This window comes from Eptesicus fuscus, chromosome 16, assembly GCF_027574615.1.
Source record: "Eptesicus fuscus isolate TK198812 chromosome 16, DD_ASM_mEF_20220401, whole genome shotgun sequence".
NCBI classification, from domain to species: Eukaryota; Metazoa; Chordata; class Mammalia; order Chiroptera; family Vespertilionidae; genus Eptesicus; species Eptesicus fuscus.
This window is the reverse complement of record NC_072488.1, coordinates 42,696,751-42,715,705: the sequence shown is the minus strand read 5'-3', so window position 1 is coordinate 42,715,705 and position 18,955 is coordinate 42,696,751. Positions and strand designations below refer to the sequence as shown.

The window sequence follows — 18,955 nt, the reverse complement described above, 5'->3', positions numbered from 1 at the left end:
AAAGGGTAGTTAAGTGCTGGTGCTGAATTGTGAATCAGTTTATGGAAGGGAAAGTCGATACCCGTGCATCTGAATGTCATTTGTGAATTGTTTTTCTCCAGGAACAAATGAAGTTATTAAACTTTGAAATGCATGGGGCCTTAATGAAGACAAGATTTCATTTAACAATGGACATGATTTCCCACCCATATGATTTCACTGAGTATAAATTTCATCATGTTTGCTGTTTTGGCTCAGCATGGGGCCCCTATAAGGATTTCTTGACGTTTGCTTTTAAAAATCTGTGGTGAAAAGACACCAGAAAAGTGAGGGCGGGTTCGGTTCTTTCCTCCTTTACTTGTGTCAGATGGCAGAGCGTCCATACTGATTATCTGAGAACTTATTCTCCTTCCCTCGCACATTTCTCTTAGAACCTTCCCACACCCTCATTTGTGTCCTAAATTAGCTACATCTGTTACCATAGTTATACAGTATCCAGCTTAACCCATTCCATGCTGTTCCAACAGTTCTGTGCAGGAGACTTCCTTTCTCGTATTTCATAAAACATACCGTTAGTTTTCTTTATTCTTCTTCTGTTCCCATCAAATAGGACTGGGAGATGCTAACAAAAAAGCAGCAATTCCTGCCCCACCCCAAATCCTTTAGCCACAGGCAAACCACTTTTAGCTGTTTTCTATTCTGCTAGAGTTCCCTCTGTGTCTCAAATAATATGCAGATGATACTGCTGTTACGAATTTATCAGCTTTGATCATCACTAAGTGACTTTCTGCCATGAAAGTCAAGGATGTAGCTTATTTACACCTCACATCTCCTTACCACCTTCCATCCTTGCTCTTCTAGACAATACATTTATTAAAACCAGACTTTCATTCCATGGACTGTTGATTGGGCCATTTAACTCTCAACTCCGTAAGATAAGCTTTTACCACCACCTCTCCTTGCCTGCTTCCTCCTTTCCTCTAGCTGAACGTTTACCTTTGCATTATCAACATTGATAAAACATTCATTCTGTTCCATGGTCATAGTTGGTTTCCATGTTCTGTCTAGAAGGTAATTCTAAAAGCTGAAAACCCTTAAAGTGTTCATTATCTAACTAGAAGCCCGGTGCACGAAATTCATGCACGGCGGGAGGTTGTCCCTCAGCCCAGCCTGTACCCTCTCCAATCTGGGACTCCTGATTGTCACCAGCTCCTTATCTGCTTTTTGTCCTCCAGAAACTTCTTGAAATCTCTCCTCTGGTAATAAATGACTTCAATTTGTTATTATGGGATTATACACTGAGTGACCAGATTATTATGATCTCTGAACACATAATAATCTGGCCACTCAGTGTATATCCTCCTATATAATAAAAGGCTAATATGCAAATTGTCCCCTCAACCAGGAGTTCGACCAGCAGGCAGGCCGGCCAACCGCCCATGTCCCCTCCCCCTGGCCAGGCTGGCCAGACCCCACCCATGCACGAATTCATGCACCGGGCCTCTAATATATGATAGCTACACTAATAAAAGAGAAACATGCAAATTAACCATCACTCTGCTACACCAAGCCATGCCCACCAGCCAATCAGTAGCGAGTATGCAAATTAACCCAACCAAGATGGCGGCCGGCCACGGAGCTGGAGCAAGCAGGAGGCTTGGGTTGCCCTGGCAATGGAGGAAGCCAAGCTTCCCGCCCGCCCTGGCCAGCCCTGGCCTCCACTCAAGGCTACAAAGTTTCAATTATAGAAGATAAATCCTAGATACTTGCTTCCAGCTGGCCCTGGCCTCCGCTCAAGGAGGCGCTGAAAAAAAAAAAGAAAAAGAAAAAAAGGAGGGGCTGGAACCTTGGGTCACTGGGGCGTGATCAGGCCAGGATGGGACTGCAGGGGCCATTGGGGGTAAGCAGACTAGCAGGGGGGCCAGTTGGGGGTGAGCAGGCCGTCGGTGCGGGTCAGTTGGAGGTGATCAGGACAGCGGGGGGCGGGGACAGTTTGGAGTGAGCAGGCCAGCAGGGGGGCAGTTGGGGGTGAGCAGGCCAGTGGAGAGGGAAGGTGGGGGCAAACAGGCCAGCACGGGGGGGGGGGGGCAGTTGGGGGTGATCAGGCTGGCAGGGGGGGGGCATTTGGGGGCAAGCAGGCTAGGGGCAGGGGGGCATTTGGGGGTGAGCAGGCCGGCAGGCAGAGTGGTTAGGGGAAATCAGGCAGGCAGGCAGGCAGGTGAGCGGCTGGAGCCAGCAGTCCCGGATTGTGAGAGGGATGTCTGACTGCCAGTTTAGGCCTGATCCCTATAAACTGGCAGTAGGACATCCTTTGAGGGGTCCCAGATTGGAGAGGATGCAGGCCGTGCTGAGGAACACACGCCCGCCCCCCTCCCATGCATGAATTTTGTGCACTGGGCCACTAGTATATATATATATACACTGAGTGGCCAGATTACTATGCGTTCAGAGATCATAATAATCTGGCCACTCAGTGTATATTTGTATTCCCTTAAAAATCAATTGACATAGGAGAAAATGAAAGCTAGGAATAGGTGGGTTAGGCCTGCCATCTTGAATTGGAAGCCAAAGGCATTAATTTTAAATAAAGTAATGCATGGTAGTGATAAAACAAACTACTGGCATGGCCATGATTTAAATTCAAACCCTCGTGAAGTTCGCTTTTCTTTGTTATGAAAATTCCTTCCGCTAGCTGCTATACTATCAACTCAGTCCAATATCTTCTCCCAGCTGGAGAAGACCAGAAACACTGAAACCTTCTACCCCACTCAGAGATGACGGACTTCTAGTTTACATTAATTCTGATAAGCTCAGTTGTGTCTCTTCAGAGACTCCAGAGAAGTGGAAGTGGCAAGTTAGAAAGAAGAGTTTGGCTAATAGTCTAAAAGAGATTGGGATAAAAATGAGGATTAAGGGAAGATGACAGTGCTCCTAGGGACCTGGGTCACAGTTACTGCCCAGGTGCTATGGAAGATCATATGGCAGAGCTGCCAATACTTGATTTACCGAGAAAGTAAGGGCCTACCAGAGAGAGTAAGGGAGCTAACAGAGTGAGTCCTCACAGGGGAAGGGCTGCTGGCTTTCTTTACCTGGATGAGAAGGAGGGATCTGAGGGGGCCAAAGGCTCTTTGTTCCGAAAGTAAATCTGCACAAGAAATTTCCTTTGCCTCTATGTTTCCATCTAATTTGGAGATTGTTGCTTCATTTTTCAGCATTAGCAATCATCATCAAGACTAAAACAGTTTTGGGATCTTGCTATATATAGCTTAACTCTGTTAAAGTCACAGGCTGTAAAACGGTTGTCAGCTTTGAAGCCTGTACTTGTTATATTTAGTTCTGAACTGGAGATCTACCAAGATTAAGGATGTCAAAGACTTTATTTATTTATTTATTTATTTATCTATCCATCTTTATTATTGAAAGTATTACAGATGTCCTCCCTTTTTTCTCCATTGACCCCTTCTACCCTGCTCACCAGGCCTTCACCACACTATTGTCTGTGTCCATGGGCTATGCATATATGTAGATAAGTTCTCCAATTAATATCTCCCAAAATCTTTTTTTAAAAGTCTATTATATTTATGGATGAAATGATATATAATACCTAGGATTTATCTCAAAATCGTCACTTTTATTGGGGGATAAGTAGGGTTAGAGGTGAATTAAGATAAGTCCATAAGCTGATAATTATTGAGTTGGGAATTATTATCTATCATCTAAACTGGCACTTTTTAGAGTGCAAGGAGGTGCCATTAGCAATTACGTTGGAATAAGAGGCATAACCCGGACTCTCTCGGGCAAACTGCAGTCTACTCGGAAGCTAGATGGTGGGTACTAAGAGTATATTATAGTGGGCTCTCTAATTTTGTATACTTTCAAATTTTTCCATAATTAAAAATTTTCTTCTGTTTTGTTCTGTTTACTGTTTTACTAAAATTGGAGATTTTCCTCTTAACCATGATGTTAAACATTAGTCAACTTCAAACCCCAAACAAAAATAGCTGGAGAATATTGTCAAAGGACACATCTGTTAGGTTGATTTATAATAACAGGACAAAAACTCATAGTTCTTGCCACTGGGACACCCAGGAAGCAATACTTAATTAAGTTGACAATGTTATAAAGCAGATCTATAGCTGTAGTTAGGCAATGGAACCTTGTTTTATTGTTGTGAATTGGGCTCATCAGGATTTTACAGAAAGATCGAGTCTGCCAGGAAATGAGGAGCAGGCCAAGAAAGGGAGGCTTCTATTTGCATATCAGGCCCCCATGCTGATCTGAAATTACCTGGGTGTCCCTCCTCTTTGAAGTTCCCCACTTTCATTTAGTCAGACTTAGAGGGCAAGGTCTCCATTCCCATGTGGTCATTCCCAGTGTCCATCAGCACACAGTTTAGTGAGGCTTTTGCTGCCCTACTTGTGAGGTGGTGTGGGTGAGGCTCTTCGACAAGGCAGCAAGGGTGGGCTCTGCCTTTCAGGATGTCACTCATTTCGATTCTGCCAATCAGAGGGCTCAGGTGGCTGTGGAGTTGGAGTAAGGTCCTTTGTGCTCTATTCAAAGAGGAGCTGAGATGGATGTGGGCCCAGCTCCCAGATGGCACCTTGGAAGGAGCCTGGGGTCACCAGGCAAGGTACTGCCTCATACGGGGTCCTTCAAGGCGAGAAGGCTACCACAGGATCAGAAACTAGGTTTTAAAAATTGACTTATTCTTATGCTGTTCATGTTGCTGGTCTATTTACCATTGTATTCCCCCAGCATTATACAGAGGTCATTTTTTAATAGCCTCGTGGAAGAACTATTCAGTGACCACAGCTGGAGCCTGGGCCCTCTGCACAGAGACTCGGGGGTAGGTCTAAAAGGTTATTTAAAAATTTATTTATTTGTGTTTTATGTAAGTCAAGCTTATTGAGATATAATATACATATAGTAAAATTCACCTTCCTTAGATGTATAGTTCTATGAATTTTGGCAAATAAATACAGTCATGTAACCTCCACCACAATCAAGATAGAAAACAGTTCCCTCATGCCCCTTTGTAGGAAATCTCCTCTGTTCACACACAACCCCTGAAAACTGCCCACCTGTTTTGGTCTAGCCTTTTCTAGAATGTCATACAAATGGGATCATATAGTATAGTCTTTTGTGTCTGATTTCTTTCACTTTGCATAATATTTTTGAGATTCATCCATGTTGTTACGATACTAATAGTTCATTTATTTTGATTGCTGAATAGCATTCTTTTGGATGGCTGCACCACAATTTGTTTAGCCATCCACCCCTTAAAGGACATTTGAGTTATTTCCACTTTTGACAACTATGAATAAAAGCCCTGTGCATATTGACATGTAAGCTTTTGTGTAAACACAAGATTGTAATTCTCTGTCCTATGTATGCTTAACTTGTAAGAAACTGCCAAAGGTTTCCAAAATGACTGTATGCATCATTTTGCATTCCCACCAGCCATGTATGGGAGTTGTAATTACTCTGCACTGGGTATTGCTTGTGTGTGTGTGTGTGTGTGTGTGTGTGTGTGTGTGTGTGTGTGTGTGTTTTTACTTTAACCATTATGATAGGTGTGGGGTATTATCTCATTGTGGTTTTAATTTGCATTTCCCCAATGATCAATGACACTGAGCATCGTTTCATGTGTTTGAATGTCACATATCTCTTCTTCGATTGTTTCTTGTCTTTTAAATGTCAGCGAGGCTCTGCCACGCTCAGGCAAACAGGGGAAGCATGTCTTCTTAGTCTCAAAGGGGGAGTGAAAGCATAGCAGAGGGTGGGCGGGGTGAGCAGAATGAGGGGACATGGGGAGAGCTGCCCAAGAGGATGTCAGGAGGGCGAAGTCAGGCGCTGGGGTATCTGATCCTTCCCTCCTGCACAGGCTGCTTCTGGAGTCTTCTCTGGAGGGTTTTGTGGTTTGTATTATGAGAGGCTGCTCCTTAGGGACAGAGGGAGGAACAGAGGAAGACAGCTGTAATATTGATTCCATTATTTTTTATTTGCTTACTCCAAATTCTGGTCTTTATACTTTTAGTTCAGTAATATCTCTCTCAAATAGATAAATTTGTCCCAGAGAGCAGCCCTACTGTTAATTTTGGGGAGTGTGTGTGAAAGGGAGGTTACAGCCTATCTAATAAAGAGGGAATATGTTAATTGACCATCACGCTCTCACAAAGATGGCAGTGCCCACAGCCAATAAGGAGGGAATATGCTAATTGACTGCCATGCCCTCAAAGATGGCGGCGCCCACAGCCACAAGATGATGGTGCCCAGTCCCCTCAGCCCCACTGGGGTGGCAAGCGCATGGCATGGCCAGGCCCACCCCCAGGCAGGTCCAGCTGCTCTGAGTCTGCCTCCAGAGTCCCCCAGTCCTCAACCCCCCAGGGCCGGCCCGAGGCACAGGCAAGCCTTGGATGGTGGCTGCCCAGCCACCCAGGGCCGCCTGAGGCTCAGGTAACCAGGGTGGGCCAAGGCTTGCACTGCTGGCAGTGGCAGCAGCAGAGGTGCGATGGGGACGTACCCTTCCCCTGATCACCGGGTTGCCTCCTGCCCCTGAAGGCTCCCGAACTGTGAGAGGGGGCAGGCTGGGCTGAGGGACCCCCCGCTCCAGTGCATGAATTTTCATGCACCAGGCCTCTAGTAAAATATGTTTAAGAAAACGTCTATTTAAATTTAACTGATGTAGGGATTCGAAGAGATGTTTGTACAGCCACGTTAACAGCAGCACTATTCACAATGGTTAAAACCCAGAAGCGACTCAAGTGTGGATGAGGAAAATGTGGTATGTGCATACAATGGAATATTATTCAGGATTAGAAAGTAAGTTCTGACATATGCTTCAGCCTGAATGAACCTTGAGGACATGCACTAAGTGAAATAATCCAGTCACAGAAAGACAAATACTCTATGATTCCTCTTACATAAGGTACTTAGAGTAGTCAAGTTCATTGAGACAAAATAGAATGGTGGTTGCCAGGGGCTGGAGTGGGTGCACATGGAATCGTTGTTTAATGGTATAGAGTTTCAGTTTTACCAGGTGAAAAGAGTTATGGAGATGAATGGTGCTGATGGTTGTAGAGCATTATGAATGTATTTAATCTCACTGGCCTGTACACATAAAAAGGTTTAAGGTGGTAAATTTCATGTTATGTGTGCTTTACAATAATGAGAACTTTTTAAAATGTGATTGAGGTGTACTCGCAATGATGAGCACTGTATCACAGTGGTAAGTAAGTTTGTAAGGTTTGCCTATGCATATCAGTCAATTAGTCAGTCAACAAGTGTTTACTGACCACCCTTTATGAGCAACTACTGTTCCAGGTGCTGGGGATGCCCTGGTGAGCCAGGAGGTCACACTCTAGTAAGGAGAGAAAGATGCTAAACATACAAACACACAGACAGTGCCAGGCACTGGTACTTGTTATGCAGAAGGTAAATTCAGGTTACAAGAGGGAGAGTGAGCAGAGGAGGCTGCTTTAGCCAGAGTGGCCAGGGAAGTCTCCTTTGAGGAAGTGACATACAGCTGACACAGGTGGGTTGGTGGGCCTGGGTCAGAGACTGAGGTAGTGCTGGCTGATTTGAAGCATTTCATTACACCATTGGAGACAACATCGTTGCCTGAGAGTAGGGGTGAGGAGAGTGTGGGGGAGATTTGAGGAGAGATGAGAAGGTGAGAACTGATCTTCTTAAAGAGTCTACACCAAGGAAGGGTAGGTTGCCTGGTAATAGTAAGAAACCATTTGAAAGGTGTACAAGGAGTTTTGAAATAAGTCCTATCCACACAGTTGTGTATAGGGGTCAACTGCTCAGATGCACACATGGAGCAAGGTCATGTAACATTTAACCAAATGTGGGGCTCTGTGAGGTGAAAACAGTGGAGGGAAGATGGATAGAGGAGTCAGAGGTGTTTTGCAAGGGCATGGTTACCCAGCTGGACTAGCTAATTTAGTCTAGACAAGGAGGGGTGTGAAGAGTGAAGTTTGGGGGTAGATAGTGAAAAAGTAAGCAGAAGGTCCCAGAGGCATTGAAGATTTGCCTCTAGAGGGGTGGTATCAGAGTAGGTGGGCTGGAAGGGAATGGTCCAGGAGTAGGATATGAAATCCAGATGTTGGAGGTGGTGATCTTATTGGTGACATCAAGATCTAGGATAAATGCCACAGGAGTGGGTGGCTGGGGCTGGGGTGAATAGAGAGATGATTGGTGTTAGAAGCCAAGGAAATGTGAGGCTGCGTGTTGCATGGGTGCCTGTGTGGTGTGTATTTGAAGTCATCGGGAATGAGAAAGGGTAACGATAGAGGGGAAGATGATGGAGTTATCAGTGCATGAGGGGAGAGACCAGGAGAGTGGTAGAGGACAGCCACGAGGGGAGGGGGCTGATGGGAAGTCTATATTAGATGTGTGCTCCCAAGACAATTAGGTTTTTGAAGCAGTGGAAATGGAGGTGGGTATAGGGCACAAAGAGGGTGTCTACACTGCACTCAGGCCCTGAGTATGTGGGGTGTGTGTTGTGAGAGAACAGTGAGCTCAGGGGAGAGCCAGGCTTTAGATTTTTGATTTTTAGATCACAGAAATAGGCTTTATGTAGAAGAATTAGGGGACACTGCGAAGAATTGTGTGATTGTTCAATGACATTGGTTTCCAAGCTGCAAGGAAGGTAACCAAGGAGGCGTTATTGACTTTGGGCTTGTTCAAAATTCACTTAAAGGCAATTAACAGTATGTGGTGTTGTTTACCAAAGTACTAGTCTCATGAGAGACCCAGCAGTTCTTGTGAACTGTGAGAAGGAAAAACTTCCTCTCTGGAGATATCTTGTGTTTTCATGTCATTAGAAGTCCTGCATTACCGCCAGCCATAAATCTCATGGAGGAGACAGAAGGCTCTGTCCTTTCTTATCATCTTGATGTGGCTCTTCGATGACCCCCTTGTCTAGTCTTGCTCTGCTGATGGTGACCTTTAACATAATAACTGCTTGCAGGAATAGTGAGGATTGATGGAGAAGATGCACTTTCTTATAAGTCATGGCTCATGCATTAGAACAGAACATTTTTGGAGAAAGGAAGCCTGTGATGGGAAAGCATGGGATTTCTCAAACACCTGGCCAAATATCTCAAAAAAGCTCCCTGCACTACCTGGCAATCCTAAGGTGTTGACTTTCTCACTCTCCAAATTAACTAATTCAGTCCCTCGTTCTTTAAATCTTCTCTCCCCACCCCCATCCACCTTGCTATGTGCCTTGGACTTCATTGAGAAACAGAAGCAATGAGCAGAGTGGCCCTGCCTCTATCAGGGGTCATCCTTTGGGCTTCAGGCCCCCTTCCTGTTCATCTTCTCAAAAACAGCACTCCAGCAATTGGTCTCCTTTTTGCAGCCCCTTCCTCCTCCTCCTCCTCCTTCCTCTCTCTCTCTCTCCCCATCTCTCAACTACAACATTCCGATTGGCATTCAGGCATGCTCCAGTATCCCCTACCTATGCCTCTCAGATACTAACCCATTTCACTCTTAGGCTCTCAGCAAAACTCCTTGCCTTTGCTCACCGTCTCACTTCCTTTTCCCCACTGTCCTCTCTATGCTACTGAGACTGCTCTTGTCAAAGTCATTGGTGATCTCTATGTTGCCAAATCTGATGGCCTCTTCCCTGTTCTTATCTTACTTAACCCATCAGCAACATTTAACATGGTGGACCACTTCTTCGGTGTCTGGCTTCTGGGACCCTTCACTCTCCTGGTTTTTCCTTTGCTTCACTGGATGTTCCCCCTCTTCCTCTGTGGGGTTCCCTTTTCCCTACCAGACCTCTTAAGTGTGGGAGAGCTTCATGATTCCACCTGGGCCACCCAGCTCCCTATGGGAGTTCATGCAGGCTTTAGCTTTAACTTCATTTATATCCTGAGGAGTATAAAGTATCTGTCTCTCCAGAACCTTAGCTCAATGCTTCTCACACTTTAACATGCATACAGATCAAATGGGGACCTTGTTAAAATGCAGATTCTGGTTCCATTGGTCTGGGGTGGGGTCTAAGATTCTGCATTTCCTACAAGCTCCTAGGTGATGCTGATACTGCTGGTCTTGGGATCTTACTCTGAGTAGTGCTGAGGGGTGAGCCTGCAGATGTGTATACACAACTGTCTCCTTAACATTTCCACATGGATGTCTTACAGGCATCTCAGACCAAACTTAAAATGACCCTATTAGAGTTCTTAACTTCTTTCTTCAAACTCACTTTTCTTTGCATTCCATCATCCTCCCAGTTGCTCATGCCAAAAATCTTGAAATTGACTTTGATTTCTCTTTCCTTTCCTTTCCTTTCCTTTCCCATCCAATCCATCAGCAAATTCTATTGGCTCAGTCCTCCCATATATATCCCAAATCTTTCTACTTAGCTCCATAAGGATAGTAGTAGCCGACATTTACTGAGTTCTTCCTACATGTCAGAGTGTGTTAATGTTTGCTATAGATTGAGTGTTCATATCCCCCGAGAATTTATATGTTGAAGCCTATCCCCATTGTGGAGGCATTTGGAATTAGTGGCGTCTAAAGGAGACTACAGAGAGCTCCCTTGCCTCTTCCCCATGTGAGGACACAGTGAGAAGATGGCTGTCTATGAATGGGCCCTCACCAGGCACTGACTCTGTCAGCTCCTTGACCTTGGATTTTCAGTCGCTGGAACTGTGGGAAATAAATTTCTGCTGTTTATAAGCCAGAAATGGTATTTTGTTACAGCCACCCAAGCTGATTAAGACAACAATATACATTTGTATATTTATGTATTTAAAGTCTAAATATTATGACAACCCTGTAAGACACATGATATTATTAATTTAATTTTTTGGATTACAAAGGTAGACACATAATAGGCAATAAACGAATCTTTGTGGATTGAGTAAACAAACTTTATAACTTATAACCCTGCGTAGCTTATGTCTTTAAAAAATCTAATTCATTATTTTGGTTATTTTTTCCTTTGTTTTAACTATAATAGTCAATAGTGTATTGATATATGGAGAATTATGGAGACAGTATCTTATTTTAAAGTTTCTGTGTCCTTGCTAAGCACAAATTAGTTGCAAATGTCCACAGGGTGTGTGTGTCACAGAATTTATAGTCTCTTTGGCTTCCTCAAACCACCTTTGACAGGGTTACAAGCATCTAAAACATTAAAATTATTTATGTCTGATAATTACAATATTGTGATGTACCCTATAAAGACATTGGGTCTAATGTGTCCTTGCAAAAAGCAGGGACACTTTTCTCATGATGTCACTGCATTTTCTGTAACTTGTGGGATATAGTGAGATAATGACATTTAAGCTCCAAGATGTATTCCTTTCCTAAGCTTCCTTTGTGTGTGTCAGTTTTGAAAGCACTAGTATTGCGCTCCGTGTTGGACATCACACTTACAAGCGGCTGGGGTTCAGGAAACAGCAACCTACATGGCCAGGTAGATGGATGCTAGTTCATAGAGACATCTGAAGGAACTTGGGTTGTTTAGGTTAAGAAGAGCAGGTTAAGCCATTCGTTTGCTGTGTTGTTTATTTTAAAGGAAATCTTTAGTAACCTTGTTTATAAAATGAGGACATCTTTTGTAATGTGAACAATTGGCTAGTTTTATAAGTGTGAGTTTCTCTGAAGGGTGGGAAGGGGTGACGCACATTCACTATTGTTCTCCTGATTTCCATTACAGCCTCCTCTCTTCTAGAACTTTCAATATGCCAAGGCAAACACTGCACCAAACACAACACTAGTTCGGTTCAAAGAACTACCCTAGTTCGGTTCAAAGAACTACCCTAGGAAGGGAGATTCTTATATAGAAATGAACTCCCAAAAGCTCAAAAGGAGCCCTAAGCGTTAGCAAGGGCCTTTCTGTCTTTATGTTTCTGAGGAACATGCGTCAGATGTCACCTGTGGGAGACATTCCCCCTGGGATCCCAGCATGTCCAAGCGGAAGGGAGCGTAGGGATCGTCCAGTCCAGCCCGGAGTTACAGAGCTCAGACCAATGGAGCCGAGAGAAGACAAGGCACCGGCCCAGGGCGGGGCACAGAATCACTGGCAAACCCCGAGTTCCTGAAAAGCTGCTCTTCGGGGCATTTCTTTCTAAATGTCAACGTCTTCATTGTTTAATGTCAGAGTTTTCAGGATATCATTTGATGTCATGGAAAAAAAGACAGGAGGAAAAGTTCCTTACGAGAATCTAAAATATGATGAGAGAGATGGGTGGGGCTGAGGCAGGCGCCCTAGATGGCCTGGCTCCATGTTCATCCTTAATTTTCATCCCTGGATACAGGGGAAGAATTGCAATTTAAACTTCGTCACAATTTTACCAAGCATATTAGCTTCCTAGGGCTGCCTTAACAAAATATGACAGATGGAAATTTATTCCCTTAAATGCATAGAAATAGAAATGTATTCTCTCACAGCTCTGGAGGCTAGACGTCTGAAATCAAGTGTGGGCAGGGCCGTGCTCGCTCTGCAGGCTCTAGGGAAGAATCCTACCTGGCCTCGTCCTGCCTTCCGGTGGTGCCAGCGATCCTTGGTTGTTTTTGGCTCGCAGCTGCACCACTCCAGTCTCTGCCTCCGTAGTCACATGGCCTTCTCGTCCAAGTCTGTGTGTCCTCTGTGCTTCTCCGTGTCCAAATCTCCTTCTCCTTATAACGACCACCACCAATGGAGTTAGGGCCCATCCCAACCCACCTATGACTTTGTCTTAACTTTCTGCAAAGACCATATTTCTAAATAAGGTCACAGTCATAGGTTCCAGTTGGACATGAGTTTCGGGGAGACACAATTCAGTGCAGTATGCAAAGTTGTAATGATTTTATGTTTTAACTTTTGCTAAGAATTTATACTTGTACATGCTAGAAAGGCATGTTGTTTCCTGGGGACCCAGGAGAGAGAGAGAGAGAGAGAGAGAGAGAGAGAGAGAGAGAGAGAGAGAGAGAGAGGAAAGGAGAAGAGAGGAGAGGAGAGGAGAGGAGAGGAGAGGAGAGGAGAGGAGAGGGGAAGGGAGGGGAGGGGAGGGGAGGAGAGAGGAGAGATGCTTCCCAAACTATATTTGGCAGAACACTATTCTCAAGAAATGTAATATGAAATAAATGTTTCCATGGTCAATAGAGTTTGGGAGACACTGTATCTACCCTTCTCTTGAAGCATCATCAAGCATCTAGGATACAAAAGGTTGGGAAAGGTCCTTGTAACAAGGACCTGTACTTGCTCTACCAATTCCAAAGTTTATTGGACAGGGAACACACTATATTGATTAGGATTGTCTCCAGCTTCACAAAACAGACACCCAATCACAGTAGCTTAGTCCCATAGGGGGTTATTTCCCTCACCTAGAAAGTTCAGAGGTCAGCAGTCTGGGGTTGGCACAGCAGCTCATGATGGCACCAACATGCCAGACTCCTTTTGTCTCTCTGCTCTACCATGCTTAGCTGGTCATGTTCGTGCTCTTGAAACACCAGCTACTTCCCTTCCAATATCCCAAATTCCTTCTAAACAGAGAGAAGGAGGAGGACATGGTGAGAGAGAAGGGATAGCATTTCTATCAGGAAATTGGACTTTCCCAGAAATTCCCAAAAGATTTCTGCTTGCACATTACTAAGCCTATATCAAATGGTTGCATCTAACAGCAGGGAAGGCTGAGAAATGCAGGGTTGTTTTTTTGTTGTTATCATTGGGCGCGTATTTTGGACAAAAGTGAGGTTCTGTTAGGAAGGAAGAAGGGAAGGCGAATCTTGCCTAGGTGTTGGCAGTGACTGTCACACACACAATTGCCCATAGCATTAGTGACCAGGAGATCGCCCTTGTTAAAAATGTGTTCCCGTTGTCCTTCACAAGAGTGCTTCCTAGACAACGGCAGGTTTTTAGCATCAGCCTCCAAGTTTAATCCTGCCAAACGCTTTAGCTCAGTACAACTCAAGCAGTTTGAGTGTCCATACTTGTATGGCACCATGCTACACTAAGTGCCTCTTAAATGATTTAATGGCTTGATGTGTGTTTGCACTCCCAAGCTAATTTCATTTTCTTTAATGTGCTTTAATGGAATTGGGAGCTTTCTTCTCTACAACACCAATTCCCTAACTATACAGTTGCCCTATTTAAAGTAATACACCCAGAATGCATTGTAGAGGCATCACGGCTTCTTCTGGCCAACTTTTCAAGCAATGAAAAGGCAGAGGCTCCCACCTTCCCAGAGACCATGGATGCTGCCTGAGTGGCTCAGGAGACCTTGTCAGTCACGGGGATCTGCAAGGGTCACTGCTGTGGTCACACGTTCCAATCCGCAGGAGAGCCCAAGTGCGGCCTCCATTCCCAGGTAAGACCTGCACTGAGGAGCCTATGGAAGGAGAAGGAGCCGACCAGGTCTCCCTCTCCTTTTGGTTCTCCCTCTTTTCCTTTGCTTGGTCAGGGAGAGCACACAAGCCAGGGGAAGGGAGGTTAGTTAGTGCAGCGTAATACTAGCTGAGTCTGACGAATGCAGCACATAATAACCTCAAAGATAGAGAGATGTATGACAGATTCCAGAAAAGGTTCCTTTTTAAAAAAAAAAAAAAGGTTCTTTTTGATCACTGCGTGAGTATGTGACACTTCTAATCTCACCGCTGGAGATGGGGGAGGAGGAGGAAAGGGCCCACATAGAAGGCAATCAGGTCATCACACCTGAGGCATGTCCTTCAAAGTGAGAGCCCAGAGGCCTGTGGGAAAAACAACCGTAGAGATTGTGCCATTCTCCATTCTCAGCTATGAATATAAGCTCTTTCCTTAGTTCCGGGTGGAGGTAACCAATCTAGGATGTCAAAACACCTGTTGTTGTTTTTTTCTCTATCAGCAAAACATGTCAAGATTTTTTTAAACCATTAAAATTTTATGCATTTATAATTTTCCAAAGAAGCATAGGTCACAGTGGCCTCACACGCAAAGGCAGCAGCTGAAAGGAGCAAATGCCTTTGTACCATTTTGACAGTTGGCCTACTGTACAAAACAAAGTTGAATTTCAAATTGTAATTCCCCCTTAGTGCAAAGGAAATGCTTTGTTTATCACTGACTAATGTTTCAGAAAGGTCAGTATGAAAATTGTAAATGGTTCTCAACCCACTGAACCATCAAGAGGTAGTGTCCCTGGAATACAAAATGTGTTTAGAGACCTACCGGAGAGCAGCGCTGGCGCTAGAACTGGATGGGTCCAGCGGGCCTTACGGAGCAAGTGCGCCTGCGTGCTGTGTCTGCCTTGCTTGGACCTGACTGGGCCGTTGTGCTGGCTGTGAACCAATGAAAAGGCAGCGCCTCTCTAGCCCAGGCTAATCAGCTTTCAGACTAGAGAGTTTAACTCCTATTTAAGGTAAAACTAGAGGCCCAGTGCACAAAATTTGTGGGGAGGAGGAGGGGAGGGGGCGGTCCCTCAGCCCAGCCTTCGCCCTCTCACAATCTGAGACCCCTCGGGGGATGTCCGACTGCTGGTTTAGATCCTTCCCCAGATGCTGGCTGCTGGCCGGGGCCTTCCTTCGCTCTGCGCCACCCCCTGGTGGTCAGCGCATGTCATAGCGAAAGATTGAACTCCTAGTCTCCTGGTCAAACTCCCCAGGGAACATTTTGCATATTAGTCTTTTATATATATAGATGACTCTGCGTTCTAATGGCTTGGCTCTCCAGAGGACTCAGCAGCCTTGGGTCGGAGGCCGGAGCTAGCAGGTGTCCAGGCCAGGCGAGGGGGGGGGGCAGGGAAGCGGGGAGGGGGGCAGGGGGCGGGGGGCGGGAGGGGAAGGCGGGGAGAGGGGCAGCTTGGCATCATGGACAAATCTAAAGAAAATGGCATTTCAGGGCTGGTTAAGACTACAATTCCATCTGGTGACTATCCAAAACATGTTCTGGTGACTCAGCAATTTCCTTCTTAGTATTCATTACCTGCAAATAGTGGCCAGGCTCAACAGGTCTTGTGTCCTTCGAATTCCTCCCAGCAAGTTCCTTCACAAGCACAAAAGCTTGTCTCCAGCCATAAACCGGTTCTGAATCTGAAGCAGAAGCAATTGCAGGCAACCAGTGGGCCTCGCCCTGTGTCCAGACCACTGAATAATATGCAAAAGAGTGAGCAGCCCCAGCCACCGGCCCCTGGAAAGAATTCTGAAAAGGAAGTGGCTTCAAAACAGAAAAATGAATAATAATAATAATAATAATAATAAAAGGCAATGGACTTTGGAAGATTTTGAAATTGGTCGCCCTCTGGGCAAAGGAAAGTTTGGAAATGTGTACCTGGTGAGGGAAAAACAGAGCAAGTTCATCCTGGCTCTGAAAGTCTTATTCGAAGCCCAGCTAGAGGAAGCAGGCGTGGAGCATCAGATAAGAAGAGAAGTAGAAACACAGTCCCACCTTAGGCATCCACACGTTCTCAGGCTGTACGGTTATTTCCAGGATGCCACCAGAGTGTGCCTAATTTTGGAATATGCACCTCTTGGAACTGTCTATAGAGAACTTCAGAAACTGTCCAGGTTTGATGAGCAGAGAACTGCTACTTATATCACAGAATTGACAACTGCCCTGTCATACTGCCACTCAAAGAGAGTTTTTCATAGAGACATCAGGCCAGAGAATCTGCTCCTTGGATCAGCTGGAGAGCTTAAGATTATAGATTTGGGTGGTCCGTACACGCCCCATCCTCCAGGAGAACCACCCTCTGTGGCACCCTGGACTACCTGTCCCCAGAGATGATTGAAGGCCGAATGCATGGTGAGAAAGTGGATCTCTGGAGCCTTGGAGTTCTTTGCTATGAGTTTTTAGTTGGGAAGCCTCCTTTTGAGGCAAGCACATACCAAGAGACCTACAAAAGAATATCTCGGGTTGAATTCACATTCCCTGACTTTGTATCAGAGAGGGCAAGGGACCTGACTTCAAGACTGTTGATGCATAACCCCAACCAAAGGCTGACCCTGAAAGAAGTCCTGGAACACCCCTGGATCACAGCAAATTCCCCAAAACCATTAAGTAGCCAAAAATCCAAAGAATCAACCAGTCAGCAGTCTTAAGACTCTTGCAGGGGGACAGCCTCTGAGCCAAGGCTGCTGTGTCATTGATCAGAAACACACTCCTGACAGAATCTTACTAACCACTGCCTGCTCCAATCTGCAGCACTATGGAAAAGAATGGAAAGTTCAACTTCAATAAACGTGACACTGAAGCACAAGTAGCCACAAGAATCGTGCTGTGCAATAACCTCCCAGGTACCTGAGTGGGTGTGTAACTTACTGGGTGGCCACACCTGGTAAAGTTGTCAGGATGAACATGTGATTCTTTGAAATGTTAAAATAAAGAGATGTGCATAGACAAAAACAACAACAATAACAACAACAACAACATAAAAAAAAAAGTGTTTAGAAAGCATAAGGAAAAGGAGGATGCAGCAAAAGACGAGTTTCTCTTGCCCAGGTGACTGTGCTGTGGCATGAATGGGAAAACAGGTGGCATGATGGGAAAACATGTGGCCTGAAGGGAGAGCACGTGGCATAGAGCTGTGGACTGTAATCTCCAGACTGCTCCCTTGTTTGAATTCATTGTTGGACTCTTAGTTCCTGGAGTGCAGGGGCCCTTTGCTAAGTCTTTGTTGTCTTTAAGCACTTAGCCCAGTGCCCCTAGTCTTTAAACGCTATGAGATGAGTAAAGGCATCTGGAAAGCAGTGATGCCCAAGTAAATCCATCCAAACACATTTATCTCATCAGAAACATTTGGCTAAAATGCCAACCCACAGCCCCAGGGTGTGCTCAGTGGCGTGAAGTCCAGTCGGGGGACAGTTGCTGACTTGCGGGTGATTGTGGATGAGACCTGGCCCTCTAGGATTACTGGGAAATCCCGGAGGCCAGGGGGGCTCAGTGAGTATCCCAGGGCCACAGCTAATACACTACCAAATACACAGGTGACCCAGGTGTTTTGACTCCCAGGCCAGCGAGTTCCCAACTCCTCTGGGAGATGGCAGTCAGACTGCCTGAATTAGAATCCTGATCGTCCCCACTGCCCAGCAATGTGACCATGGACACATCTCTCTTCCTTTCTTGCTCAGTTTCCTCATCCTGAGGTACCTGCCTCGTTAAGGGTATGGTGGGAATTAAAGGAATGAGCGCCTAAAGTGAGTGCCTGGCCCCATGAATTAATTCTTCCGTGTTAGCAGCTGCCAGCTCAATAACTACAAATGCTTTCCATATTTGCATCTTCTTTGAGGCCCGGAGTGAGAAGGTAGCTGAGCAGTATGCGAGGTGCTGAGATGGATGAGAATCATCAGAGAGACTTACCCTGATGAATAATTCCACTACCCACTGAGCAGTGCGAGAGTGCTCAGAGGACAGGCCTATTAATTCAGCTTGAGAGATCAGAAAACCTCACACAGGGGCTGACATCTGAGCAGGGCTTTGCAAAGCAACTTGGAACACTCCCGCTTGATTTGATTCTTTCTTGGGGGAATGCTTTTAAGCACAAAAGCTTTTATTTTTGGTTAATTTATTGGGTGCTACTTTATAAGTGATAATCACTGTTGCAGGTTCACTAGCTCCTTATTATTTGACGTCTGTCAAGGAGATATTTATTATTGACAATTTTCCCCCACCATTTACATAACTTGTAGGTTTTTAAAAAATTGTTTCCTGGTGAATTTAGATGAAAATGGTCCTTGTTTTGGCAGTAGTCTGCATGGAGACATATTTATGTAATATACTGTATACAATCGATCTGTTTCTCCAACTCTCAGCTACAGGGGCTGGGCTCAATTTATCTTCTCTCTGCAGGGCCTTTTGTTGTCCTTGGATACTCACCTCACATATGTCCCTGAGTATATGCAACTGATTAATCATAAAAATGGTGCCGTTCCCTGGAGTGATGGGACATTACAGCAGAGCATCTGCTGTGCTTTCTCATGAGGGAGGGGCAGGCCATCTTCCAGGCGGCACAGACAGCTGCTCTCCCCGGGGGAAGGGGTTCTGAGGCTGTGGTCTGGCTGTGGA

The 18,955-nt window shown here is 45.3% G+C and overlaps 1 protein-coding gene and 1 pseudogene across 1 annotated transcript in view; both read left to right on the top strand.

Moving 5' to 3' along the window:
* Positions 1–18,955, top strand: part of ADD2 (adducin 2) — a 93,709-nt gene that overhangs the window by 6,146 nt on the left and 68,608 nt on the right. The window lies entirely within an intron of this gene.
* LOC103291444 (aurora kinase A-like) lies at positions 15,760–16,992 on the top strand (annotated as a pseudogene).